Source organism: Vulpes vulpes, chromosome 5, assembly GCF_048418805.1.
Source record: "Vulpes vulpes isolate BD-2025 chromosome 5, VulVul3, whole genome shotgun sequence".
Lineage (NCBI taxonomy): Eukaryota > Metazoa > Chordata > Mammalia > Carnivora > Canidae > Vulpes > Vulpes vulpes.
This window is the reverse complement of record NC_132784.1, coordinates 128,690,509-128,696,441: the sequence shown is the minus strand read 5'-3', so window position 1 is coordinate 128,696,441 and position 5,933 is coordinate 128,690,509. Positions and strand designations below refer to the sequence as shown.

Here is a 5,933-nt window from a genome sequence, read left to right as displayed (position 1 = left end):
TCCTTTCTCTATCTTACTTTATTCCCTCATCTTGTTGGAGTTTATTGTCCATAAACATAGCTTTCTGATAAAAAAATACATAGAAGGTAAATATTTGAAAATGTGTGTACTTCAAAATATCATTAATTTACACTTGCCCTTGATTGATCATGTGGGTGGTTCTAGAATTCTAGGTTGGAGATCACTTGTATAAATTTTCAAGCGTTTATCCTTTGCCTTCTTACTTCCTGGATTGCTGTTAAGAAGTTCAAAATCGGCAGGCTCGGTCAAGATGAGGGGCAGGCCAGTTGCAGCATCAAGCCGGTGGCTGGAGGGCATTCGAAAGTGCTATTACAATGCTGCAGGGGTCAATAAACTGGGGTTAATGCGAGATGATACAATATATGAGAATGAGGATGTGAAGGAGGCCATAAGAAGGCTTCCTGAGAACCTTTATAATGACAGGATGTTTCACATTAAGAGGGCACTGGACCTGACCAGGAGCATCAGATCTTGCCTAAGGAGCAGTGGACGAAATATGAGGAAGATAAATTCCACCTTGAACCTTATCTGAAAGAAGTTATTCAAGAAAGAAAAGAGAGAGAAAATGGGCAAAGAAATAATCATGGTGTTGAAATCTGTGGTTGCAGCTGTCCTCAAATACTTCGAAGAAGTTGGGTAAACCTGAAATGTACAATTTTGGAACTATTTGAGCTGCAAATAGTTCCATTTAAATAAATGTCTACTGTGATTATTAAAAAAAAAAAAAAGAAGAAGTTCAAAATCACCCTAATTCCGGATCCTTTGAAACTGACCTCTTTTATCTCACTGAAAGATATGGGGATCTACTTGATTCATTACTAGTTGTTAGTCAGTTTTCATTTATCATATCAGGCACCTGGTGGTCCCTTTCAATCTAGAAATTCATGTCATTCAGTTATGGAAAATATTTTGTATCAGTTCTTTGATAATTTCATTTCCATCTCCTTTGCACATTTTTTCTTCTGAAACTTCCATTATTCAAATGCATTTCATGGGCTGCTTTTGTAATCTTAATTGTCTCCTATTTTACTTCTTTTTATCTTTTTGTTGGACATTTTGCAAAATTTCCTCAGCTTCATCTTCCAACTCTCTGTTTATTAAAGAATAATACCCTGGTCTGTTAGTAGAATGTGTGTGTGTGTGTGTGTGTGTGTGTGTGTGTGTGAAATTGTCTTCCTCAATCTAATCTCTCTCTGTTTCTTCCCTTAATCTGTTCCCCTTTTCCTATTTTTCCCTCCATTTTCCTTTTTTTTTTTTCCTTGCTTGTTTTCGTCCCCTCTCTGATTTCTCTTTCTTCTTTTGGTCCTTCTTACTCTGTTTTCATGCTTAATTATTTATTTATTTATTTCCTTCTTTCTTTCTTCTTTCTCTCTCTCTCTCTCTCTCTCTCTCTCAAAAAAAAAAAAAAAAAAAGAGAGAGAGAGAGAGCACACAACTGGTGGGGCAGACAGAGGATGAGAAAGATAAAGAATTTTAAGCCGGTTCCAGCCCAGTGCAGAACCCAAGGTAGGGCTCAATCTCACAACCCTGAGATCATGCCCTGAGCTGAAATCAAGATCATGACTGAGCCACCCAGGTGCCCGAGTTCTTTCTTCTTAATACTTTCTTTTTCAAACCTGTCTCTGCTTCCCACCTGTTTTGCTCTCTGTTTCTGCCCATCTTCCAGTTTTGACTTCCCTTCTTATCTTTCCCACATCTGTTCCTGCTCCTCCATCTGTCTCTCTTCCTCTACTTCTCTACCTCACTTGATTTCTCTCCTCTCTTCCCCCAGATTTATTTTTTTAAGATTTTATTTATTTTTTTATTCATGAGACACACACACAGAGAGAGAGAGAGAGGAGATTGAAGCAGAGACATAGGGAGAGGGGGAAGAAGGTTCCATGCAAGGAGCCCAATGTGGGACTTGAACCCAGATCCCTGGGTCACACCCTGAGCCAAAGGCGGACACTCAACCACTGAGCCACCCAGGCATCCCTTCCCCCTAGATTTACACTCTCATTACCTTACTGTTCCACTGTCGTACCTATATTCCCTCTTTCTCCTTTTCTCTGTTAAACCACATTTCTCTCACTCCTTCTCTTTTCCTTTCTTCCACCCAATTTCTATTTCCATCCTACTCTCTATTCATACTTCCTATATTGCTCCTTCTCTGAATGACCATTAATTTCAAAAATAATATACTTATTCTGATTATTCTCTAAAACTATATACAGCATGTCTTATTTTATGGATGCAGAATATTCTTATCTTTGAGAATATTATAATTTTATTTGGAGTTCTTTTTTTTTTCCCCTGTGGGCACCATGGGGTTTTTTAAAGATTTTTTATTTATTCATGAGAGACACAGAAAGAGAGAGGCAGAGACATAGGCAGAGGGAGAAGCAGGCTCCATGCAGAGAGCCTGATGTGGGACTTGATCCCAGTACTCCAGGCTCACGCCCTGAGCTGAAGGCAGACACGCCCAACCACTGAGCCACCCACCTGTCCTGCTGGGCACCCTGTCTTGCCCTTCCATGTTCATTTTTCCTGTTTTTCTTGTTGGGTTTAATCTCTGCTTTCACATTAGATGCTTTCTGGTGCCAATCGACAGTCTATCCCTGTCCTTTTCTACTTAGTAATTGCACTAAAAAGCTCATTGCAAGCTATATGTACAAGGATAGGACTTGTTAACTTGTGGGATTTCACTAAAGAAATGACTAAAGACTGACTAGGTAGGAGTTGCCCAGTGTCTCGTGGATAGTTTTCATGTATGCTTAAAGGAAATTCTTAGGAGAATTTTTAAGGGTAGAATAGGGAAATAAAGCCTTTTTAAAGGATTTAAATCTAAGTTGTCAGCAAAATGGAAACAAGATTTGAGAACCACTATCAGTGGTGGACAGATCATGAGATCTTTGAGTCAGGAGCTCTAGGTTCAAGAACATCCATTACTTGCTATCTAATGTCAGATAATTAAGTTGTAACCCTTTCTTGGATGAGTTGTCAGACAGGCAAACATTTGCTTCACAGAATCTCTAGAACCAAATGGGAAGAAAAGACTCCTCTAACTAAAACTTTATATGCTCGTATTCCTGAAAAATCCAGGACATTTTTCATCTGAAACATTTTCTTCTTTGTCACTACCAACGCTAACAGAGTTTTTAAACTTTTGGGAGGCCTGGGTCAGAGCTGGGACCACTGAGGCTATAAAAGTCTATAGGGTAAGGCCACAAGAGGCTCTGCCTACCTGGATGGACCAACATCTACAAATTAGGAGGAAAGTTCTTTGGGGTAGGCAATAAATAAAAGGGCATTAATGATTTTGTATAGGTGCATGCACTAACACCACAACCCATAGGTTGGGTCCATACTAGATTTTTTTCCATGAGGTCCAATAATCCTTAAAGGAATAGTGATGATTACCACCACCATTTATTGGAGTGCCATATGAGAACTTTTAGCTTCAGATCCAGTCCCTTCAATTCTGAGTTTCATGCTCTGAAGCCCTGGTAGATATTGACCATCCAATGAAGTTGAAGAATAGAGACAGAGCATAAGTCATGTGGATATGGCATGTGTAGACGTCTTCACAGGGAGAAGAAGCATGAAGCATAAAAATAGTTCCAGTTAAGTATATCCAAAAGATTCTATTTTGAATGTGAGACTATTTCTGTGAATTAACATGTTAAGTTTTGTATGCCATCTTAAAAACTCTGTCAACCTCATTTCCAAGCCATTCCTCATAACGACAGTAGCAAGATTTAGGATGCATAGGTTGAAGTCCAAAATGTGAAATATGGGACATCTGGGTGGCTCAGTGGTTGAGCGTCTGCCTTTGGCTCAAGTGGTGATCCTGGAGTTCTGGGATAGAGTCCCACATCGGGCTCCCTGCAAGGAACCTGCTTCTCTGCCTATGTCTTTGCTTCTTTATCTGTGTCTCTCAAGAACAAACAAATAAAATCTTCTTTAAAAAATGTAAAATATGACATGCTAACTTAAGAAATTTTTTATAGGTCACAGTACTATCTTGGTTGATACATAATATCCTGAAGATTTGTATTTTTTTTTTAACGTGGATAACAATTTCTGTCTAATGGTCATCAGCTCTTTGCTCAAGGTATGGTGCATCTAGACTTTTAGAAATGCAGAGTAGAAAATGATTGTTCAATACTTGCTGTAGAGTGACTAGGGCAAACAGTATGGAATGACGCCAGAAGGCAATCTTACTGTGAAGATCATGTTGAATAAACAAACTGCCAAGATCAATTAAGTTAACATATAATAGTGTCAAGCTATGTATAGTTTTGTTGAAGTTAGAGTCTAGGAAGACATTTGCACCAAAATAAAATTTTTACACGTTTGTCCATCACGTGGTTTACTTAGATCTATAGATACACAAATTGTGTTTCATGTTGCTATAATACCTTTTAAAAATCAATGTACATGTAAATTTAGTAATATGATATCCACTCTTTCTAAATGTTATTTTGTACTGTTCTAATTAAAGTGAAATTACTCCATCTTACTTTCAGCATTAACATTCTTCCAGAAGATATTTTAATTTCAAAATCCTTTACCTCCATCTGTTTTATAGATAGATAGATAGATAGATAGATAGATAGATAGATAGATCTTCCATCCCAACCAAATGTTTCAGTAATTCTCTCATATAATAGAAAATGAGGTACTATCCTACTTTAGTAGACTGAAAAAGTATTTAAATATCCATTTTGAGGCTGTTAGAATAATTTAAAAGTATTTTTAATTTATCATGATTTTAAATCATGATAGATTTTAAATGGTTAAATTCAAGTATGAAATGAGTGTACTCAAAGCCACTGGAATTTGTACATCTATAGGAATAAAATGTCCACAAGTTAAAACATTTGTCCTTTATTTTTGCTCAGATATTTAAAATTGGGGGGAAAAAGCCTTATTCACAGAAAACATATGCACATGCATCACACTTTCTTTATGGTAATTCTATAATTAGCATATTTTACTATGAATTCTGACTGCATTTTTTTCTTTAACTGATTTTTTTTAATTGAAAGATTTTATTCATTTTTTCATGAGAGACACAGAGAGAGGCAGACACATAGGCAAAGGGAGAAGCAGGATCCCTGTGGGAATCCCAGGACCCTGGGATCACAACATGAGCCAAAGGCAGATGCGCGACCACTGAGCCACCCAGGCGCCCTCTTTAATTGATTTTAAATAAAACTGTTTATCACAAAAATCCACATTATCTCAATTTATAGTCAATTTAGATGTTTCCCACTGTTTTCCAGAAATTTAATTTCATTTATAGACTTCTTGTATCTTAGGAGTTTTCTACTCTATAGTTTGTAGCAGATAGATAGATGATTTAACACCAACAGAATGTTGCATCCTGGAATTAAACATTACTAGTTTTATTAACTTCTGGCACTCAATATTCTTTATACTCTTAGTTCTCTTCTTGTATGGCCAAGGGCATACACTTCTGAGACTCCTTTGCCAACAGGGTATTGCATTCAAGATTCCGCCAATGAGAAACACTTTCATGCTATACTCTGTGACCATGTGTGAGGTGTGGATTTCCCAAGAATGAGTTTTTGTAGCAGTTTCTGCATTCCACTGCCATTCACCATTCCGATGCCATGAATGAGCTCTGACATCTGTGGCAGATTTCTGCAGATTGCTGACTAGGTGGCAGCAACTCTGCCTCTCTGTAGCACCAAACCTAAAACCACTGACTTTTTCTACTTTAAGCTTCCATTGGTTTCATAAGCACCTAATTCTTACCTAGAGTAGTTTTTTTCTTGTTAAACACTAAACACAAATGACCATGAAAAAATACTAAGTACTAACATTTAGTGCCAGAGAAGCCGACCATCTGGAATGGCACATCAAATTAAGGCAGAGAAAACCTAGCAGACATGGAGAGTTTAGAG

General features: G+C 37.5%; 1 pseudogene; it reads left to right on the top strand.

The window, feature by feature from the left end:
- Window positions 1–271: 271 nt before the first annotated feature.
- Window positions 272–717, top strand: LOC112908568 (cytochrome b-c1 complex subunit 7 pseudogene; annotated as a pseudogene).
- Window positions 718–5,933: the final 5,216 nt, after the last annotated feature.